The sequence below is a fragment of the Protopterus annectens genome, chromosome 11.part0, assembly GCF_019279795.1.
Source record: "Protopterus annectens isolate FY-2018-M chromosome 11.part0, PAN1.0, whole genome shotgun sequence".
Lineage (NCBI taxonomy): Eukaryota > Metazoa > Chordata > Ceratodontiformes > Protopteridae > Protopterus > Protopterus annectens.
In genome coordinates this window covers 482,082,052-482,104,857 of record NC_056745.1, presented here as the reverse complement: position 1 = coordinate 482,104,857, position 22,806 = coordinate 482,082,052, and the positions used below count along the sequence as shown (strand labels likewise).

Sequence of the window (22,806 nt, the reverse complement as noted above, 5' to 3'; positions counted from 1 at the left end):
AGAAACTCTCTAACAAAAAACGAGTTTCTAAGTGGGATACCAAGGGGTACACAATCTAATTAAATTAAGAGGAAAGGATTATCTAAATATAAGACAATATAAGAAACTATTAAAGGTAATCATAGAAGAAAAGATTTATACGACCTGGAGCCGGTAAAATCACAACCTCGTAGCTGAAGCGGCAAACGAGATCTGGATATCTGACGCCTAGCATTTTGGGATATGGGGAGGCCTCGAGACGGTAAATAGCTCTAGAGCTTTAATAGAAGGCAGAGTCGGAGCAGAGGATCGGCTCCGAACCCATCCAGCAAGAATGAAGGCGAGATAGACAATTTAACATTAAAAGGTTCCACTGCCATTAATGCCTGTAGCTCTGAGACTCTTCGTGCTGAAGTTACTGCCAGGAGCAGAGCTGTTTTCCATGATAAAAATATTAGATTGGCTGTATTGGCTGGCTCAAAAGGTGGCAGGATCAGTTTTTCCAAAACGAAATTGAGGTCCCAAGTTGGTGTTGGTGCTCTCCGGGGCGGTCTTATGTTTTTAGCCCCTCTGAGGTACTGCCTTAGCAAGGGATGAGAGAATAAAGGAGGATCCGTGTTGTAATGTGCTGAAATGGCAGAGGCGTGGATCTTAATTGATGAGAAGGATAGGTCTTTGTCCAGCATCTCAGTTAAGTATTGTAAAATCTGAGGAATGTTTGGGACAAGAGGGTCAAGGCTTTGAGCCTGGTTCCGGCACAGAATCTCTTCCATTTTTCTGAGTAAGCTTTCCTGGTGCTAGGCCTCCTGGCCTCCAAAATGACATCCATAACAGCTTTAGAGAGAGGTGTTGCCTTGTTTGACTAATGAATCTGCCATGCAGCCAGCATTAGGGTTTTGAGCTGACCATGCAGGATCTGATTGTTTTGTTGAGTCAGAAGGTGTGGAATTTGAGGCAAAATCCATGGTTGGCCTTGAGTTAAGTTCTTTAAGATTGGGTACCAGTGCTGGTGTGGCCAGTCTGGAGCAATCAGGATCATCTGTAGTTTTTCTTGTCTGGCTTTTAGGAGTATCTTTGAAAGGAGAGGCAATGGTGGGAAGGCATAAACTTTTAGGTTTTTCCAGCTGAACGAGAGAGCATCCACTTTCCATGCTTGTGTGTGATAAGTCCTTGTGCAGAATTTTTTTTTTTTGTTGGCAATTCAGTGGGGAGGCAAAAAGATCCATCTCTGGGCATCTTCATTTTTGCGTTACCATGCTAAAGATTTGTGGATTCAATTTCCATTCGTGAGGGTCCATGATATTTCTGCTTAGATCGTTTGCCAGAGTATTTTTCTTTCCTGGCAGGAATTGCGCTTGCAGATGAACTTGATACGTTAGAGCAGTGTCCCACAAGGTCATAGCTTGCCTGCGTAGGGGATAAGAATGAGTGCCCCCTTTCTTGTTTATGTACCACATTACTGTGGTGTTGTCTGTCTTTAATAATAATTGTCCTGGATGCAGAAGGTCCTTGAAAGCCGTTAGGGCACTTTGAACAGCCAACATCTCTTTTTGATTGATGTGAAGATGCATTTGGTCTGTGGTCCACTTGCCCTGAATGCATTTTCCTGCCATGTGTGCTCCCCAGGCGTAATCCGAAGCATCTGTTGTTAGAGTCTGCCTGGCTGTGGGTAGAGTAAAAGGCTGACCCTTGTTTAGGTGGCATGCCTGTGCCCACCACCGAAACTCCTGTTGTAGGCAGGGAATCATTGGTATTACTGCTTCTAAACTGTGAGAGTGTTGAGTCCAAACACTTTTTAGGTACCTTCATTGTAATTTCCTCATATGCAGTCTGGCATATGGTACTAGTAGTATGCAGGATGCCATGAATCCCAGGGCCTGCAGAATTTTTCTTGCAGGGAGATGGGACTTTTTTGCCAGTAATTGAAAATATTGAGTTAGTTGAACTTGTTTGTCTGGCGTAAGGGAAGCCATCTGGGCCGTTGTATTTAAGCTGGCACCCAGGAATATAATCTGTTGTGAGGGCACTAGTTTTGACTTCTTTTCATTTACTGTGTACCCTAGAGAAATTAGCAACCTTTTTACAAATGCCAGATGCTTTAGAAGAATGTCCTTTGTCTCTGCTTGAATGAGGCAGTCGTCCAGGTATGGATATATCTGAATTCCTTTTTGTCTGCAAAATGCAATTACTAGTGCCAGGCACTTTGTAAAGACCCTGGCGCAGTAGATAAGCCAAAGGGCAGTGCAGAGAATTGGTGGTGCATTGTACCAGCTTTGAATCTGAGGTATCTTCTGCAATTTTGTCTGATAGGGACATGCAGGTATGCCTCTTTGAGGTCCAGAGTAACAAGCCAAGCCTTCTTGCCCAGCATGGGTAGAAGCTGCTGTAGTGTCAACATTTTGAATTTCGGAATATCCAGGTAAGTATTTAGAGTGGAAAGGTCTAGTATGGGCCTCCAGGCCTTGCCCTTTCTGGGGACCAGGAAGAGTCTGGAGTAAAATCCTTGGCCTTGTTCCTGTTGCGGTACGTTTTGAATAGCTCTCATGTCCATGAGGGCTGAAATTTGTTTTTGTGCCTCTGCCCATTGATTTTGTGGCAGGTGTGGCATTCCTTTTAGCCTTGGTAAAGTGTGAAAGTGGAACCTGTAACCTTGAGACACAATATTCAGAACCCATTTGTCTTGGGTGATTGTTTTCCAGTTTTGAGAAAAAAGTGCTAGTTTTCCCCCTAAGGGGGCTGCCAAAAGGGAAGTGCTTGGCGTACGAAGGGGGAAGTCATTGGGACTGTTTCCTGTAAGGTTGAGACTTGTCCTCACCTCCTTTTGGGGTTGAGGTGCCCCACTGTCATTGTCTGTTAGAGCCTTGGGGATGAGATCTGTCTCTTGGGTGTCTGTATCTGCCTCTCTGTGGCCTGGCTGACACTGGAAAGGACCAATTCTTTGTTGGCCAATTTCTGCTAAATCGAGGTGGCTGTACCTGTAAGAAATCCTTGACTGTTTGCATAGATTTAGCTTTATCCTCCATTTTCTTTAACACCTCTTCTGCCTTAACACCAAACAAGGTATCATGCTGTAAAGGAGCATCCAATAAATTTGCCTTAACATAATCAGGTAAACTCTGTTCTTTTAACCAAGCATGTCTTCGAATCACAGAAAGTACAGTTTTGTACCTTCCATAAATGTAGATGTTAGAGTGCTAATACAGCTGCAGTCATAACAGATGGGGTTCTCCTGCCGTCAGGCGGGTCCTCGGTCGGCCGAATTCCAAAGTCTAGGTCCGGCGTCGGTTGTCGTCGCTTCTTCCCTGACGTCAGTGCGACAGGGGTATAAAGGAACCAGCCGACGCCATTTTCTTCAGTTTTTCTTGCCCCAGATGTCAGGTGCCCCCAGAAGGAAGGCAATACATAAATTTGTGTAATAAAGCAATGCAATATAATCAAAATGCAGTAGTTGCAAGCAAATACACCATAAATGAATACCCAATCAGGTTGTATGAGGAGGTGTTAGCCAACAGGCCTGTCCCAAGAGGGGAAGGAGGGAGGGAAACTTGGACTGCAGCTGTATTAGCACTCGAACATCTACATTTATGGTAGGTACAAAACTGTACTATGTTCATCGTGCATACAGCTGCAGTCATAACAGATGGGTAGAATCCCAAAGCTAAGAAAGGGGTGGTAGGCACTAGGTGGAACTAGGAGGAGCCAGGATGCCCTGCAAGACTGCAGTGGCAAAGCCTGGTCTAGTTGGAGTATAATGGTAGGTGGTAGTGCTTGGAGAAGGTATGCACAAAACTCCAAGTGGCTGCTTCCAAAATATCTTTGGTAGGAACTCCTCTGAGGAAAGCTGCAGAGGTAGCTGTGGCCCTTGTGGAGTGAGATCTGATGCCTGTAGGTACAGTTTTGCCATGAAAAGAATAGCAAAAGCGTATGCAGTGGGCTATCCATTTTGAGATTGTCTGTTTGGAAATTGGCTTTCCTTGAGCTCCTACAGCATAGGACACAAAGAGCTGTTCCGATTTTCTGAAAGGCTTTGTTCTGTCCAAATAATAACGCAGTTGTCTGTGGATGTCCAAGGAATGTAGTAATCTCTCCCCTTTGTTTTGAGGATTAGGATAAAAGGTAGGTAAGTGTATGGCCTGATTCAAAGCTACCCTGGATACCACTTTTGGCATAAAGGACGGGTTGGTTCGTAAAGAAACGCTGTCCTGATGGAAGATGATAAAAGGCTGCACAGCCATGACAGCTTGTAGTTCTGAAACTCTACGAGCTGAGGTAATAGCCAGAAGGAAAGCTGTTTTCCAGGACAAATATTGCAAATCTGATGAGGCAGCTGGCTCAAAGGGAGGCAAGGTCAGTTTCTCCAGAATGAAATTGAGATCCCAAGCAGGTATTGGTTGTTTCCTTGGGGGTTTTAGATTCTTAGCCCCTCTGAGGAACTGTCTTAAGAGAGGGTGAGAGAATAAGGGTGGATCAGTGTTATATTCTGCAGAAATGGCTGAGGCATGGATTTTGATGGAGGAGAATTAAAGTCCACTGCTTAGCAGCTCAGCTACATACTGTAGTATTTGAGGTAAATTCAGTTTTCCAGGATCCTGGCCCTTTTTCCTCATTCCAGACATAAAACCGTTTCCATTTTGCGGAGTAAGCTTTTCTAGTTGACGGCCTTCTGGCCTCCAAAATGACATCCTGCACCTCCTTGGAGAGTAGGGTATGTTGTGATGCTAAGGAATCTTCCATGCGGCTAGATTGAGTGTTTTTAGCTGGCTGTGAAGAGTCTTGAAGCTGTGCTGAGTCAGGAGAAGAGGCATTAGAGGCAGGGCCCATGGTGGGGAATGCGTCAGGCTCCTCAGGAGTGGGTACCAGTGTTGTCTTGGCCAGTCTGGAGCAATGAGAATCATCTTTGGCTGTCTGCTCTGGTTTTCAATAGATCTTTGGGCAGCAGAGGAAGAGGTGGGAAGGCATAAACCGTCATTGATGTCCAACTGAAAGAGAGAGTGTCCACTCTCCAGGCCTTTGGATGGAAAATCCTTGAGCAGAATTTTGTCAATTGGTGATTTTTGTGGGAGGCAAAGAGATCTATATGTCTGGCCTTCCCCATGCTTGGATTATCGATGTAAAAACTTTTGGATGCAACTTCCATTTGTGTGGATCTGTCATATTTCTGCTTAGCTTGTCTGCCAGCGTGTTTTCCTTGCCTGGCAAGTACTGTGCTTGTAGTTCAATTTGTAAGTCCATGGCCATGTTCCAAAGTGACATGGCCAGTCTGCATAAAGGGTATGAATGTGTTCCTCCCTGTTTGTTTATGTACCACATAACTGTGGTGTTGTCCATTCTTATCAATAGTTGACCTGGTTGCAGAAGTTCTTTGAAAGCTATAATAGCATTTATTACTGCTAGCATTTCCTTTTGATTGATGTGAAGGTGCTTTTCTTTTTGGGACCATTTGCCCTGAATGCACCGATCTGTCATGTGCACCCCCCAGGCGTAGTCCGAGGCGTCTGTTGTGATGACTTGATTTGCTTGAGGCTTGCTGAATGGAAGACCTGTGTTTGTTTGGCATGCTTGAGCCCACCACAGAAATTCCTTTTGAAGACATGGAATTAGTGGTATTATTGTTTCAAACTGTGGCTGTGTTGAGACCATAGGTTTTTCAGGTACCATTGACGTTTCCTCATATGCAGCTTTGCACATGGGATTAGTAAGATGCAAGATGCCATGAATCCCAGAGCCTGCAGGATTTTCCTTGCAGTCAGCCTGGTGCAATTTGCTAGTGCTCTGAATTATTGAGTTAGTTGCCCTGCTTCTCTGGCGTGAGGTAGGCCATCTGGGTGTTTGTGTCCAAGTTGGCACCCAGGAAAATTATTTTCGAGAGGGTATTAGCCTTGATTTCTTTTGTTGACTGTGTATCCCAGAGAGTTCAACAACATTATTACATAAGCCAGATGTTTCAGAAGAATGTGCTTGCTGTCCGCTTGGATCAGGCAGTCATCCAAATAGGGGTATATTTGTATCCCTTGAAGTCTGCAGTAGGCAATTACTGATGCCAGGCATTTCGTGAATACTCTGGGCACAGTAGATAAGCCAAAGGGCAATGCAGAGAATTGATAATGGGTTGAACCTGCAAGAAATCTGAGGTATCTTCTGCAATTTTGTCTGATTGGGACATGCAGGTATGCCTCCTTGAGGTCCAATGTTACCAGCCAAGACTCCTTGCCCAGCATGGGAAGAAGCTGCTGTAGAGTGAGCATCTTGAATTTTGATGCAGTAGAAATGTGTTTAGGATGGATAGGTCCAAAATAGGTCCCCAATCTTTTCCCTTCCTTGGTACCAGGAATAGTCTGGAATAAAAACCTTGACCTTGTTCGTGCGTAGGTACCTCTTGAATAGCTTTCATGTCTATGAGATCTGTAATTTGCCTTTGTGCCTCTGCCCTTTGATTGTGTGGCAGGTTTGGCATGCCTCTCATTTTTGGAAGGGTGTGAAAATGTAATCTGCAGCCTCTGTTTATAATGTCCAGGATCCATTTGCCTTTTGTGACAATATGCCAATTTTTTGAAAATAATGCCAGTTTTCCTCCTAAGGGTGCTGCCATTTGAGTCTTGCTTGGCATGCAAAGGGGAAAGTAATTGGGCTTGCTTTCTGAATGGTTGCGAGTTATCCTCACCACCTCTTTGTGTAGGAGCTTGCCATTGTCTGCCTCTAAACGATCCTTGGGATTGTCCTCTGCCCCTCGGGCGCCTGTATCTACCTCTTTGGGGTCTGTCCGTGGCTGGAAAGGACCAATTTTTGGAAGGCCAATTTCTACTGAAACGTGGGGGTTGTACCTGTAGAAAATCTTTCACAGTTTGCATAGATTTATCCTTTTCCTCCATTTTCCTTAATACCTCCTCAGCATTAGCACCAAATAATACATCCTTTTGTAGAGGGGCATCTAGTAATTTAGCTTTGACATGATCTGGCAAGGTTTGTTCCTTGAGCCAGGCATGTCTACATATGACTGATCCTGTAACAGCAGCTCTACATGAGGCCTCTAGAGCATCCAAACCACATTGTAAGGTATGCTTACCCACTTGTTCTGCACTATGCATCAAATCCTGCAACTCCTTCAAGTCTGGTTGTTCAGGTTGTGACATTTTACTTTTCAATTGTGATAAAAACTGTTGGTATTTTAGCATATGGAACTGACAGTTTAAGGCCCTCATGGTTAAGGTAGCGAGGTATATACCTTTTTTCCCCACCTTTCTAAGGATCTGGAATCTCTCTCGGAAGGTAATGGATTTTTAGCAGTGGAGGCCTTAATTCCCTTGGGGCCCTGTGAGATGGTTTCTGGGTCAGCAGCATGGCTTTTGTATAGAAATTGGTGTGAGTCAGGAACCCTGTAGTACCTGTCAGGCTTGACTGGGGCTGGAGGTAGAGAATCCGGGTTAAGGCAGGCCTCGAGTAAACATCATCTAGGATGTCCAAGACAGGAGGTATAGCCAGAGGCCTGTGCTGAGGTAGCAAGAGAAATTCCCTAAGCCTTTTCTTGGAATCTGAATAATCTTGGCCTTCCCAGTGGAAGTGTTCCCTTAAGGTATGCAAAGTTTTCCCAAATGAGTAATCCTCTGGGGGGGATACAGAAGGAATGGACTCCTCTGCATCAGAGTCTTCAAAAGGGGAGTAAGAATGTTCCTGATCATCAGAGTGCTCTGAAATAATGAAGCCCTGATCAGAGGAGGGGGATTCTTCCTCCACTCTGGGCCTTTTGTCCAGTGGGGGTTGAGAACCCCTGATAAGAGTAATTAAATCCTCAGCCATTTTAAGCATCTGTTTTTTAGGCATGGGGCCTGGAGATGGGCCCTGTGTAGCTTGTCTCTTAGAATGCATGGCTGTTTTAGACTTAGTGAAAGCCTTGATGGAAAAAGAAGAGGAAGGTCTGAAGACACCCTGAGAGGAGGTAGACCTGTCCACATTTTGAGATTCAACGCCAAGAGTGGCTTTGGTATCTGTAGTCGGGGTGTGGGCCGAGGAGCCTGCGACCTCGGGCACAGGAGACACCGCCAGTGAAGTGTCGTCGGTAGTCAGGGGCTGCGTAGGCACCTTGCTGAGAACCGGACCATGTGTAGTCAAGCTTTGGCGTGGTGTCGGTAGAGGCCGCGGACCTCGTGTGTCGGTCCTTATCTTTGCGCTTTTTAGACAAAACTGGAGTTGGAGTATCCGACGACATAATATAGTTAAATGTTTTGCCAAAATAATGCTGGGCGAACTCCGCCCGACGCTTAATGGTGCGTTTGTTGAATGTAGCACAAAAACGACAGACCGAGACGTCGTGGTCTGGGCCTAAACAAGGAATACAGAGGGAATGGAAATCCTTATGCGGTATTTGCTTCCCACATGAAATACAATTATTAACTTTGTCGGACATCAGTCTGAGGCAAGAAAAGTTTCCCCAACGGGGTACTTAGCTTTCAATAAGACTTCGGTTTCAAAATTTTCGTAATTTCAGGAGCTGGCCGACCGGCACTTGCGAACTGCTTCTGGCACCGCGCGGCAAGAAAGACTGAAGAAAATGGCGTCGGCTGGTTCCTTTATACCCCTGTCGCACTGACGTCAGGGAAGAAGCGACGACAACCGACGCCTGACCTAGACTTTGGAATTCGGCCGACCGAGGACCCGCCTGACGGCAGGAGAACCCCATCTGTTATGACTGCAGCTGTATGCACGATGAACATCCTGTAACTGCGGCTCTACAAGAGGCCTCTAAAGAATCAAAACCACATTGCAGAGTATGTTTTCCCACCTGTTCAACTGCATGCAATAAATCCTGCATTTCTTTACAGTCAGGAGCTTCTGAGCTTGCAAGCATTTTCTGTTTTAACTGAGCCATAAAATATTGTTGGTACTTAAGCATGTGAAACTGGCAATTTAAAGCCCTTACTGCTAAAGTTGCAGAAGTGTAAACTTTCTTCCCCCATCTATCCAAAGCTTTGGAATCTCTGTCAGAGGGTACTGGATTTTTTGCAATGGAAACCTTAACCCCTTTTGGACCCTGGGAAATAGTTTCTGGATCAGCAGAAGGGTTTTTATAAAGAAACTTGTGAGAGTCAGGGACTCTATAATACCTATCTGGCTTAGCTGGTGCAGGGGGCAAAGAATCAGGAGATAAGCTGGATTCAGAGAACACATCATCCACAATATCTAGCACAGGCGGAATAGCCAGGGGCCTGTGCTGAGGCAATAAAAGGAAATCCCTGAGCCTTTTCTTGGATTCTGAATAATCCTGACTTTCCCAATGGAAATGCTCCCTCATGGTATGTAACGTTTCCCCGAAAGAATAATCCTCAGGAGGAGAGGCTGAAGGGATAGATTCTTCAGCATCAGAGTCCTCATAGGGGGGCAGAGAGTATCCCTGGTCTGAAGAGGATTCAGAGGAAATGGAAACCTGATCAGAGGAATCATAGTCTGTATCCTGCCTAGGCCTTTTCTCAGGAGGGGGATGGGAACCCCTGATCAGAGTAATGAGGTCTTCAGCCATTTTAAGCATCTGTTTCTTAGGCATGGAGGACTGTCCAGGAGAATGCTGCACTTGCTTCTTTGTCTTTAATGGTACTTTTGTGAAGGTCTGAAAACACCCTCAGAAGCCGATGCCTGCTCAGCGGCTCCGGACCCATCTGAGGGATTAGTTTCCGTAGGCCCAATACCTTGAGTTTCCAGAGGCCTAGTTGTCTCCACGTGGGAGTACGAGGCGGCCTGTGGCTCTGAGGTAGCGGGCGTCAGGGGCTGCGAAAGCACCTGAGAACCAGCGACTGGCCTAGAAGAGGTTTCGTTGTCGGTTTTGGACCTCGGATGCCTGTCTTTATCCTTGTCTTTGCATTTTTTCGGAATTGCGGTCGTCGGTTGATCCGATGGCATAGTATAATTGAACCTTTGGCCAAAGTAGTGCAAAGCAAAATCAAAATGTCGTTTTATAGTGCGTTTGTTAAATCTAGCACAAAACCGACAACTAGTGACGTCGTGATCAGGGCCTAGGCATGGAATACAGTAAGAGTGGAAGTCCTTATGAGGTATTTGCTTCCCACAAGAAATACAATTATTAACTTTTTCTGACATCGGTCTGAGGCAAGAAAAAAGTTTCCCCAATGGGGTACTTAGCTTATTGAAGACTTCGGATCTGAAATTCGACTTCGAAAATCTCATGAGTCGGCCGATCGGCACTTGCAAACTGCTTCTGCTTCGGGCACCGCTCGGCTAGAAAGACTGAAGAAAATGGCGTTGGATGCATCTTATATACCCCTGGCGCACTGACGTCAGGGAAGAAGCGACAGCAACCGACGACGGACCAAGACTTTGGAACTCTGGCCGACTGCGGGACCGCCTGACGGCAGGATAACCCAAGTGTAATGACTGCAGCAGTGCAACATGATGAACATCTGGCCTGGATGAAGCAGGTCCTTGAAAGCTGTCAGAGCATTTTCAACAGCTAGCATCTCTTTTTGATTGATGTGAAGATGCATCTGGTTTGCAGACCATGTGCCCTGAATACATTTTCCTGCCATATGGGCCCCCCAGGCATAATCTGATGCATCCGTTTGTCAGGGTCTGTATGGCTATGGGTAGACTGAATGGCAGACCCTTGTTGTGGTGACAGGCTTCTGCCCACCATCGAAACTCCTGTTGCAGGCAGGGAAGGAGTGCAATTACTGTCTCCAGGCTGTGGCAATGCTGAGTCCAAACACTTTTTAGATACCATTGTAGTTTCCTCATATGCAGTCTGGCATATGGAATTAGTAGAATGCAGGATGCCATGAAACCTAAGGCCTGCAGGATTTTCCTTGCAGATAAGTGGGTTTTTGTTGCCAATTTCTTGAAGTAAGTAGTCAGATGCTTTTGTTTGTCTGGCGTGAGATAAGCCATCTGGGCAGTTGTATTTAAGCTTGCACCCAGGAATATTATCTCTTGAGAGGGCACTAGTTTTGATTTCTTTTCGTTTACTGTGTACCCTAGGCCAATTAGTAATCTTTTTCAAACGCCAGATGCTTTAGAAGAATATCTGTGTTCTCTGCTTGAATTAGGCAGTCGTCCAAGTAGGGATATATTTGAATTCCTTTTTGTCTGCAAAAAGCAATTACTGGTACCAGGCATTTTGTGAAGACCCTGGGCGCAGTAGATAAGCCAAAGGGCAGTGCAGAGAATTGGTAATGCATTGAGCCAGCTATGAATCTGAGGCATCTCCTGCAAGACTGTCTGATTGGGACATGCAGGTATGCTTTTTTTAGGTCCAAAGTTACGAGCCAAGCCTTCTCGCCCAGCATGGGCAGTAGCTGCTGTAGAGTCAACATCTTAAATTTTGGAACTTCCAGAAACCTATTTAGTATAGACAGGTCCAGTATTGGTCTCCAGGTTTTGCTCTTTCTGGGTACTAGGAAAAGTCTGGAGTAAAATCCTTGCCCCTGCTCTTGTTGTGGTATTTGCTGAATGGCCCTCATGTCCATGAGGGCTGTAATTTGTTTTTGTGCCTCTGCCCATTGATTGTGTGGCAGGTCTGGCATACCTTTTGACCTTGGTAGAGTGTGAAAATGGAACCTGTAGCCTTGGGACACTATGTTCAGGATCCATTTGTCTTGGGTAACCATTTGCCAATTTGATGAAAAAAGTGCTAGTTTTCCCCCCTAAGGGGCTGCCAAAAGAAAAGTGCTTGGATCTGGTAGAGGAAAGTCATTTGGACTGTTTTCTGTAAGGCTGTGATTTGTTTTCTACCGCTTTTGGAGGTAGGAGCACCCCACTGTTTAGGCCTGTATGAGCCTTGGGGCTGAGATCTGCCTCTGGGATGCCTGTATCTGCCTCTTTGTGGTCTGTCTGACACTGGAAAGGACCAATTTTTAGAAGGCCAGTTCCTGCTAAACCTGGGTGATTGTACCTGTAAGAAATCCTTGACTGTCTGCATGGATTTTGCTTTATCCTCCATTTTTTTCAACACCTCTTCTGCTTTAGTACCAAACAAAGTATCATGCTGTAATGGTGCATCTAATAATTTTGCTTTAACATGATCAGGCAGATTCTGTTCCTTTAACCAAGCATGCCTTCTAATAACAGTACCTATAACAGCGGCCCTGCAAGAGGCCTCCAGTGAATCATAACCACATTGCAAAGTATGCTTTCCCACTTGTTCAGCTGCATGCAATAAATCCTGCAATTCCTTGTTCTCTGAACATTCAGTATTTGTCAACTATTTCTGTTTAAGCAGTGACATTAAATATTGCTGATATTAATGCATATGAAACTGACAATTTAAAGCCCTTACAGCCAGGGTAGCAGAAGTGTAGACTTTTTTCCCCCATCTGTCTAGAGCCCTAGAATCCCTATCAGAGGGGACAGGGTTTTTTGCAGTGGAAGCTTTGACCCCTTTGGGACCCTGAGATATAGTTTCTGGGTCAGCAGCGGGGTTTTTATATAGGAATTTATGAGAATCCGGGACCCTGTAGTATCTGTCTGACTTAGCAGGTGCAGGGGGTAAAGAGTCAGGGGACAGGCCAGACTCTAAAAATACATCATCTACAATGTCTAGAACAGGTGGAATAGCAAGGGGTCTGTGCTGAGGAAGTAGTAGAAAGTCCCTGAGCCTTTTCTTAGATTCAGAATAATGTTGGCTCTCCCAGTGGAAATGCTCCATCATGGTATGCAGGGTTTCCCCAAAAGAATAATCCTCAGCAGGAGAGGCTGAAGGAATGGATTATTCAGCATCAGAATCCTCATAGGGAAGCATGGAGTAATCCTGTTCAGAAGAGGAGTCAGAGGAAATAGAAAATTGATCAGAAGAATCATACTCTGTCTCTTGCCTAGGCCTCTTATCAGGAGGGGGATGGGAGCCCCTGATCAAAGTAATTAGGTCTTCGGCCATTTTGAGCATCTGTTTCTTAGCCATGGAAGTCTGAGCAGGAGAATGCTGTACTTGTTTCTTTGTCTTTAGAGCTGCTTTAATCTTCGTCTTTGAAGCTGAAGATGGCTTAATATATAGTTGTGTAGGTCTGAAGACACCCTCAGAAGCCGATGTCTGCTCAGCAGCTCCGGACCCATCTGAGGGAATGATTTCCAAGTGTCCAATACCTTGAGTATCCAGAGGCCCAGTTGGCTCCATGTGGGAGTCGGAAGCGGCCTGTGGCTCTGAGGTAGCAGGCACCAGGGGCTGTGAAAGCGCCTCACTGAGAACCGGCGACTGGCCTAGCAGAGGCCTCGTCGTCAGTTTTGGACCTCGGATGCCTATCCTTTTCCTTGTCCTTGCGCTTTTTGTAAACTCCGGTTGTCGGCTGGTCCGAAGGCATTATATAATTAAATCTTCGGCCAAAGTAATGACATGCAAAATCAACCGACGCTTAATAGTGCGTTGGTTAAATCTAGCACAAAACTGACAGCTAGCAACGCTGTGATCAGGGCCTACGCAAGGAATACAGTAAGAGTGAAAATCCTTGTGAGGTATTTCCTTCCCACAAGAAATACAATTGTTAACTTTTTCTGAAATCGGTCTGGAGCAAGAAAAAAGTTTCCCCAACGGGGTACTTAGCTTTAATGATGACTTCGGTTCTGAAATTCGGATTTGAATATCCCAGGAATCTTCTGACCGGCACTTGCGAACTGCTTTTGCTTCGGGCACCGCGTGGCAAGAAAGACTGAGGAAAATGGCGTCGGCTGCATCTTTTATACCCCTGGCGCACTGACGTCAGGGAGGAGGCGACTGCAACTGACGCCGTACCTAGACTTTGGAATTCTGGCAGACTGAGGGTAGCCTGCCAGCAGGAAAACCCAAGAGTAATGACTGCAGCAGTGAAACACGATGAACATCAGGAAATCCCTGAGCTTCTTTTTAGATTCTGAAAAATCTTGGCTCTCCCAGTGGAAATGCTCCCTCATAGTATGTAAGGTTTCCCCAAAAGAACAGTCCTCAGGAGGAGAAGCTGAAGGTATGGATTTCTTCAGCATCAGAATCCTCATGGGGGGAAAGAATATTCCTGTTCAGAAGAGGAATCAGAAGAAATGGAAACCTGATCTGAAGATTCATAGTCAGTCTCTTGCCTAGGCCTCTTAGGAGGGGGATGGGAACCCCTGATCAAGGTAATCAAGCCTTCGGCCATTTTGAGCATCTGTTTTGTGGGCATGGAGGCCTGTCCACGTGGCTCTTGAGTTTGCTTCTTTGCCTTTGAAGGTGCTTTAGTCTTTGCCTTTGAAGTCGGTTTAATGTAGAGATGTTTGGGTCTGAATACACCCTCAGAAGCCGGTGCCTACTCAGCGGCTCCAGACCCATCTGAGGGATTAGCATCCGAGGCTCCAATACCTTGAGTTTCCAGCGGCATGGCCGACTCCACGTGGGAGTCGGTAGCGGCCTGCGACTAAAGTAGCGGTCGTCAGGGGCTGCGAAAGCGCCTCACTGAGAACCAGCGACTGGCTTAGGAGAAGCTTCGTCGTCGGTTTTGGGCCTCTGCTGTCTTTCTTTTTCTTTACGTTTTTTGATAACTCCGGTAGTCGGATGGCTTACCGACATTTCTGGATAATTAAACCTGCGTCCAAAATAGTTCAAAGCAAAATCATACTGATGCTTAACAGTGCATTGGTTAAATCTAGCACAAAACCAACAACCCAGAAAGTTATGATCAGGGCATAGGCAAAGAATACAGTAAGAATTGAAGTCCTTATGAGGTATTTGCTTCCCACAAGAAATATAATTATTAACTTTTTCTGACATCGGTTCTGGAGCAAGAAAAAGTTTCCCCAACGGGGTACTTAGCTTTATAGAAGACTTCGGATCTGAAATTCGAACTCGAAAATCTCAGGAGTCGGCTGACCGGCACTTGCAAACTGCTTCTGCTTCAGGCACCACGCGACAAGAAAGACTAAAGAAAATGGCGACGGCTGCTTCTTTTAAAACCCTGACGACCTGACGTCAGGGAAGGGGCGATGATAGCCGACGCAGGACCCAAGACTTTGGAATTCAGGCCGACTGAGGGCAACCTGCCAGCAGGATTACCCAAATGTAATGACTGCAACAGTGAAACACGAACAACATCATGCTGTTGCCCACCAAAGAAAATCTTTTCTGAGGCAAGGAATTATAGGTAGAAGAGTCTCCACGTCTTGAGAGTGTTGACACCAAAGACTTTTTAGGTACCACTGAAGTTTCCTCATATGCAGTCTGGCATATGGAATGAGTAGTATGCAAGATGCCATGAACCACAGAGCTGGCAGGATCTTTCTTGCAGACAGCTGGGGTCTGGTGGCTAGTTGAAAGAAGTAGGCTGTCAGGACAATTTGCTTTTCTGGTGTAAGGAATGCTATCTGGGATGCTGTGTCCAGGCTTGCTCCCAGGAATATAATCCTTTGGGTGGGCACCTGTTTGGATTTCTTTTCGTTGAGTGTGTACCCCAGGGAGGTGAGCAGGGACTTTACAAAGGCCAAGTGCTTGAGCAGCTTTTACTGGCTGTCAGCCTAAATTAGGCAGTCGTCTAAGTATGGGTAAATCTTGATATTCCTTTGTCTGCAAAAGGCAATGGCTGGAGCCAGACATTTTGTGAAAACTCTGGGAGCAGCAGATAAGTCAAAGGGAAGCACAGAGAACTGAAAGTGCTGAGATCCTGCCTTGAAACGGAGATATTTCCTGCATGATTCCCTGATAGGAATGTGGAAGTAGACCTCTTTTAGATCTAGCCAAGCATCCTTGGAGAGCATGGGTAGCAGCTGCTGGAGGGTGAGCATTTTGAATTTTGGGGATCACCAGGAAGGTGTTCAGAATGGATAGATCGAGGATGGGGCACCAAGTGTCCTCTTTTCTGGGTACCAGAAAAAGTCTGGAGTAGAAACCTTGGCCTCTCTGTTCTGCGAACCTTTTTGGGGTAGGAAGTGTGTGGAAAGAAAATCTGTACCCCTGGGACACTATGTTGAGAACTCAGTGGATGTTGGTAGTGGTGGCCCAGGTGAGCCTTGAGTGAAAGGAGAGTTTTCCTCCTAGGGGTAAAGTGAAGGTGGGCAGAGGGAGGGGGTGGGGGAGGTCAGTCATTGTGAGTTCTTACTATAAGGGGGTGGCTTAGAACTCCCTGGTTTTGGAGGTAGTCCACTGCTTAGATCTCGGCATTCCCTGTGGCTCCTGCCTGGGCGGGGTCTGGTTCCCTGGGGTCTGGGCTGGACTGGCTTAGTGGGAGCAGGAAAGGACCAGTGCTTGGTGGGACAATTCCTGCTAAACCTGGGTAGCTGGACCTGTAAGAAATCCTTAACTGTCTGCATAGATTTTGCTTTTTCGATTTTGTTTTTTCTTCCATCTTTTTTAAGACCTCTTCTGCCTTAATGCCAAATAAGTTGTCTTTGTGCAAGGGGGCATCCAACAATTTAGATTTGACATGGTCTAGCAAGGTCTGTTCCTTAAGCCATGCATGCTTCTAATGACAGATACAGTGACTGCTGCCCTGCAAGAAGCTGCTAGGGAGTCAAAACCACAGTGCAAGGTGTGTTTAGTTACTTGACTTGCAGAATGCATTAATGCTTGTAACTCTTTAGATTCTGCACAAGCAGGAAAGGAAGAGGTTTGAGGAGTTCCATGGTATGTTGCTGAAATTTTAGCACATGGAACTGACAATTTAGTGCCCGGATAGTAAGAGTAGCTGAGGTGTATACTTTTTTATCCCATCGGTCTAGTGCTCGGGAATCCCTATCTGAAGGGGTGGGATTCTTAGCAGAGGTTGCTTTAATCCCTTTAGGCCCTTGAGAAATTACCTCAGGGTCAGCAGTAGGATTTTTAAAAAGAAATTTGTGTGAGTCAGGGACTCTATAGTACTGGTCTGGTTTTCTGGGTGCAGAAGGGAGGGTGTCAGGAGTCAAGCTGGATTCCAGGAAAACATCCTCCACAACAGCCAGGATTGGGGGGGGGGGTGGCCAAGGGTCTGTGCTGTGGAAGATCTAAGAATTCCTTGAGTCTCTTTTTAGACTTGGGGTAGTCCTGACTCTCCCATTGGAAATGCTCCCTTAAGGAATGAAGTGTTTCCCAAAAGGAAAAATCCTCTGGGGGAGAGGCGGAAGGGATGGAATCCTCTGCATCAGAATCCTCATAAGTAGAGAGGGATTTGCAGGTCTTCATATTCAGCTGCATCAGAGTCATCTGACTCTTGTTCAGACAAAACTACTGGGGACAGATCTCTTTTCCTTTTGGAGGGGGTAGCTTGGCTTCCCATGATCAGCATGTTAAGGTCTTCCGCCATTTTAAGCATTGAGACTGAGGCAGGGAAGCAGGTGCTGAGATTGGGTTGTCGGTTTCTTGGGTGTGGTTCGTACCCTGGGCCTAAGAAACTCTGTCATTTTCTAAAGAACGGTAATCACGAAAAACAACTTTGGTTTGTGTAGAGAATCGGTAATGCGAAGGACTTCCTCGGAAGCCGGTGCCTGCTCAGTGGCTCCGGACCCATCCAAGGTAGAGACGACTGCAGGATCCTTACTCGAAGAAGAGTTTTGCGGCATACCGGACTCCGAAAGGGTCTCAGTAGCAGCCTGTGAATCCAAACAGGCAGGCATTATATGCTGCTACAGCACCTCACTGAGGACCGGAGAACTGACGACTAGCTTAACGGAAGCATTGTTGGTAGATTTGGACCTGTGCGGTCTGTCTCTGTCTTTATCTTTACATTTTTTCAGAAGATCTGCTGTTGGATGGCTTACCGAAGCCATATCGGAGTTCAAGGACTGTAAGCAAAAATATCTATCTACAATAAGGGCCTGACTATGGATAGTTCAAAGCACAGAAGTGACAGCAGGGGACATCGAGGTCTGGGCCTAAACAAGTGACGCAGTAAGAATGAAAGTCTCTGTGTGATATTTGCTTTCCACAGGCGAGACAATTAACTTTTTCTGACATCGGTTAGTGCAAGAAAAAAGGATCCCCAACAGGGTACTTAGGTTTAGAAGACTTCAGCTTCAAATCGGCAGACGAAACTCAGGTAACGGCCGACCAGCACTCATGTGAACTGCTTCTGCTTCAGGCTCCATGGTAAGAAAGACTGATGTAATGGCATTGGCTGCCTTACTTTATACTACTGATGACCTGATGTCAGTCCTGAAGCAACAGCAACCGACACGGAAATACTAAGCCTCTGGTATTCAGGCTGGCCGAGGGCAACCCTGGCAGGGATAACCCAAATGTGATGACTGCAACAGTGAAGCACGAAGATCACCATGCATGATACTTAAGGCTTGGGTAAAAAACTCGGAAATGAAATGAAAGTAGCACAACAGATGAACATGGGAGCCCAAACAATGCAATGCACCATACCCTCCTTGCAAAGCCTAAGAATGGTTTCATTTATATGCTCCCAGCTCTACTTGCTCAGTCAATAGAGAGTGAAAAAAGGGACTGTTTGAGACTGCTGTTTTTGGGGACTTTTTCCCTTTTCCCAGCATTGTGCAACCCTAGAGCTGAAATATATAAATTCATGGGGGGTGCAAAAAGTGCAGGGGCTCCTCCCACTGCAGAAGCACCTGTTTTGAAGTTTCTCATTTGGTTGCATGTTAATGTCAAGTTTCAAGGCTGCGAGACTGAACATTTGTGATGCAAGTGTTTGTGTTCTGAAGTTTCATAATAAAACATCCAAGAACCTGAATTCCCTAACCAAAGAGGAAGCAGCTCTCAAAGCCATCTATTGCGCCATAGAAAGCATGAATCAGTCAAGCCCAAGATAAAATAAAATAAGACAAGGTCGGTCTGTGGTGACTTACAAAAGTGGAAGAAAAACACCTACATGGGTTGCTGTAGGCTCAGAATCTGAAGCCACTCAGGCATCTAGAAAGCATAACTATCAGAGGCCTGCTCAAGCCTAACAGCAAGCTACCATTACCTCGGGAAAGGGATGAGTCTGAGGTAGGTGAGGAAGCATGTTTCTTTTTAGTCCAAACTGTTCCAGGAACTTAAAATTCAGGTTTTCTGCAAGCTGATGACTCAACCCAAGATTTACACATAAAATACAAGGAAGGAGAAGGAGGAGGAGGACAGCCCCCCACACACACACACACACACACACACACACATGCAAAGGTACTGTGAAGCACACTTCTGTGACTGCACTCACTGTCATCAGGAGTCAAAAAGCGTAAAGATAATTCTTTAAAGGAGGAAAAAGCTCAAAGGCTGCTGCACAGAGGGAATTCGAGAGGACTTGGACCAAAGCCCATACAAGGCCTTGTGTCTTATTACTGCTCTCTGGCTTCAGCTCAGCCTTTGAAGAGGTTGTCCCTCCATTTCACCCTTTTACTAGAAATATTCCACTTTGACAAGGCACACTACTTAGTTCCTAAAACAGTCCAAAAGCAAAGTACTGCCAGTGAAATAAAATTAAGGGTAATAAGACAAAATGTTATGACTGTGGGAAGTTTTCAATATCACATATTAAGAAAACAAGCAAACAGTATGAAAAACTTAAAAAAACGAATATTTAGGCGCATGCTGCCTTACAAGGCACCTAAAAGAACAGACCACTGACAGGGTCATCCCCACCCAAAAAATAAAAGTATAAACCATTACAACCTCTCTCAAAACAAGAAAAAAATAATAAAATAAGGGATCAGAAACAAAGAAAATTAAAATACATTTCAAGACAATGTATTCTACACATTATGCCTTGAAGCCTTATTATTATTATTGTTGTTCAAAAATGCGCAAACAGATTAGACAGAGCAATAAGCATGCTCACCATCGAGACAGCAGTAGCCAAATGTGGAACAAAATCCAGTCACCTCAGCCACATACTCTGCAAAGTAAAAATACATGCCACTTATTTCTTAAAAGCCTGACTATGCACATCAGTCTTCCCCTTGTTCTGTCAGGGTTATTAGTTTCCAGTACCAACAGAACAAGAACAGGAAGACACAAACATAACAGGAACACAAATATCAGAGCTCAACTTCAACAACTATACCAGGAAGAAGTAAAGAAAGATTTATCTTTTGAAGTAACACGCTTTGGTGGTGAGCAGTTGCCCTGTATATCTTCATGGAGTGAACGCTTGCTGTGTCGGACTTTTGGGACTCATGATGTTAACAAGGTATTTAACGCTGTGATTGTGGCAGAGAACAGTAATCTCTTGCTCTCTGAAAATGCTTTTGGCTCTCAAAATGAGTGTAATGCTTGCGACAGGGAATTATTTGAAGATACTATGGAACCTCTGTTTTGAATGGGGCATGCTACTTGTTGATTTAAAGATTGTTAATTTGTCTGCTTTGAAGCATACAAAACAGTTTCAAAATGTGTTACTGAGGGGCCCTAAATTTGTTCAGACTAGAATTTCTTGTCTAGCAAACGTTATTTTAGATGCTAAACGTTTCTGTAGAAAATTGTATTTGAAAGTGTTTTTTAGTATGCCAGAAAATAGGAAATGCATCTCCAACGTCCAGAGTGTGAATTAAACATGGAAGATGAATTGTTAAATGTAAGCATTCATGAAAATGATTTTTATTTTGAAATGTTGAATGATGTAACTGAAGTTAATGACATATATGATTTTGAGCCCGAGGTTGTGTTAAATAGTGAATTTGATACTGGTTTTCCACCTTTTTCTTCTAACAGAAGTAAGTTTATGCCTTCTAAACACTCTATGTGTATTAAAATGTTTGAAAATGTAATTTGTAGGCAAATTGAACGGGAGTTTGATAATTTTCTTAAAAGTAACAAGAGCTACAATTTGTCAAAAAAGGAATAGCTTGAACTGCAGAAGGTACACACTAAATCAGGTGAATTTGTTTTTAGGCAAGCAGATAAGGGGGACAACTGGGTAGTTATGAATCAAAGGGATTATGAGAAGATGGTGAAAGACCTGATCTTGGAACAAGATGATTATGTTGAAATACCTGACAATCCCTTACATGGATTTAATGAGGAATTGCTTGAAATTTTGGAGAAAGATGAAAGATCGGGTTTCCTAAAAGGGATGTGAAAAGATTATTTATTAAGGAACCCACAGATCCAAAGTTTTATGCACTACTGAAGATTCATAAGAATTTAGAATGCTCCCCAGGCAAGCCTACTGATTCCATGATGGGCTCTTATTTGGAAAATGTGGGCCTATTTTTGGATTTTCACCTGAAAAAATACTTGCAAAAAGTTATCAGCCCATATCAAAAATACTGGGGATTCGTGTGAGAGACTTAAGAAAATTGAGTGGCAGGACAATTACTTCTGGGCCACGGTGGATGTGAGTTCATTATATACAAACACTGATATCAGAAGAGGCCTGTGGGAAGAACGACGGGGGAGTGTCCCCGTTCTTTCATTTCTTTTGTTTCTGCTGGAATTTAGTCTCACTCACAATTACTTCAGATGGGGCAAACAGTTCTTTTTGCAAAAGAGAGGCATGGCTATGGGGGCAGCCTTTGCCCCTTCATATGCTGTGGTGTACATGGGTGACTTTGAAAATCAGTTCATTTATCAATTATTTTATTGAGAATGTTGTATACTATGGTAGATTCATAGACTATTTAATTTTTGTATGTAGACGTGAACAGAAAGCTTTTTTGAAATTTATGGAAGAACTGAATGGTACAGTACATGGTATGAAGTTCACTTACCAGCTAGGTCCACTAGTATAATTTACCTGGATGTGGAGATGTATGTGGGTGGGAGTAATAGGATACAGTTTAAGCCACATAGAAAATCTACTGCAGTGAATAATTTTTTGCATGCAGATAGCACATTTGATTAAAGCATTCCGATATGGAGAATTTAAAAGGATTCTCCGTAATACATCTGAAGAAACTTTAAAGCAGATTTTAGCAGATGCTGTTGACAGACGCTATTCAGTAGGTCAGTTGCAGTATGTGAGGAAGGTAGTGCTTGGGGAAATTAAGAAGAATAAATATGCCATTTACCAGAGAGATCAGGGGACAACTCAGCATAACGTGAGGAGTAAGATGAAAAATAGTGTTACTTTGGAAGAAAATGTATTTTTTGTGACTAAGTTTTCCCCTTTCTCTCATGTAATGGAGGATATTATTAAAAAATGTTGGTATATGGTAAAGGAAGATGTGAATGTGGGTCAACTTTTCCCCAGGTACATTACCTTTTCTTATGGTACATGCAGCAATCTGAAAGAACTACTTAGTGGAAATTCTGCTCAGTCTGCCAATGTGGGTAGAGTTGGCACGTGTTCATGTGGGAATTGCAGTATTTGTAACAAGGTTAAACACCTTGATGGGTTTAAAATAAATGGTAGATTTTACAAAGCTAGAGAAGCTTTTCATTGTAATTCACAGGGTGTGATTTATATTACAGATTGTGGTTGTGAAAAGGTGAAATGGTATACCAGGCAAATTAAAAGGATGGAGCACTTGGGGATGTTAGGAAGAAAAACGGTTTAAGCCCGGTAGCAGAACATTTTGTTTCTGCTCATGGGGGTTGTCTTAAAAATTTGTTTTTTTAGTGTTCTGGCACGTCCGTGTATGGAGCATGGGGGTAGTTTTAAGGACGAGATGGATAAACTGGAATGTAGGTTGATTATAAACTTTAGGACACTCCAACCTAGGGGTATGAACATTGACAGTAATCTTACTCTTTAATATTTTATAATATATTTTATAATATATTTACTATTCTCAATTTATTAAGAGCATTTTGTTAGTGTTTGTAGTAGGATATGGGCTCCTTTAAAAATATTTAGAAGTATGTAAATGTGCTTTACTAGATGCTTTAATTGATTAATGAACTCTAATTATTAGAAGGAAGTTTGTATAAATTATGGGGGGAGGGGTGGTGATGTTGCAGTATTCCTTTGAAGGCGAAATGCTGAGGTACCAGAATAAATATTAAGTAAGATTTTCACCCTTGTTCTGTGATTTGAA

At 44.3% G+C, this 22,806-nt stretch overlaps 1 protein-coding gene across 1 annotated transcript in view; it reads right to left on the bottom strand.

The window, feature by feature from the left end:
- The window catches only part of ZDHHC17 (zinc finger DHHC-type palmitoyltransferase 17), a 1,884,000-nt gene that overhangs the window by 829,973 nt on the left and 1,031,221 nt on the right, over positions 1 to 22,806 (bottom strand). The gene's annotated exons all lie outside the window — the stretch shown is intronic.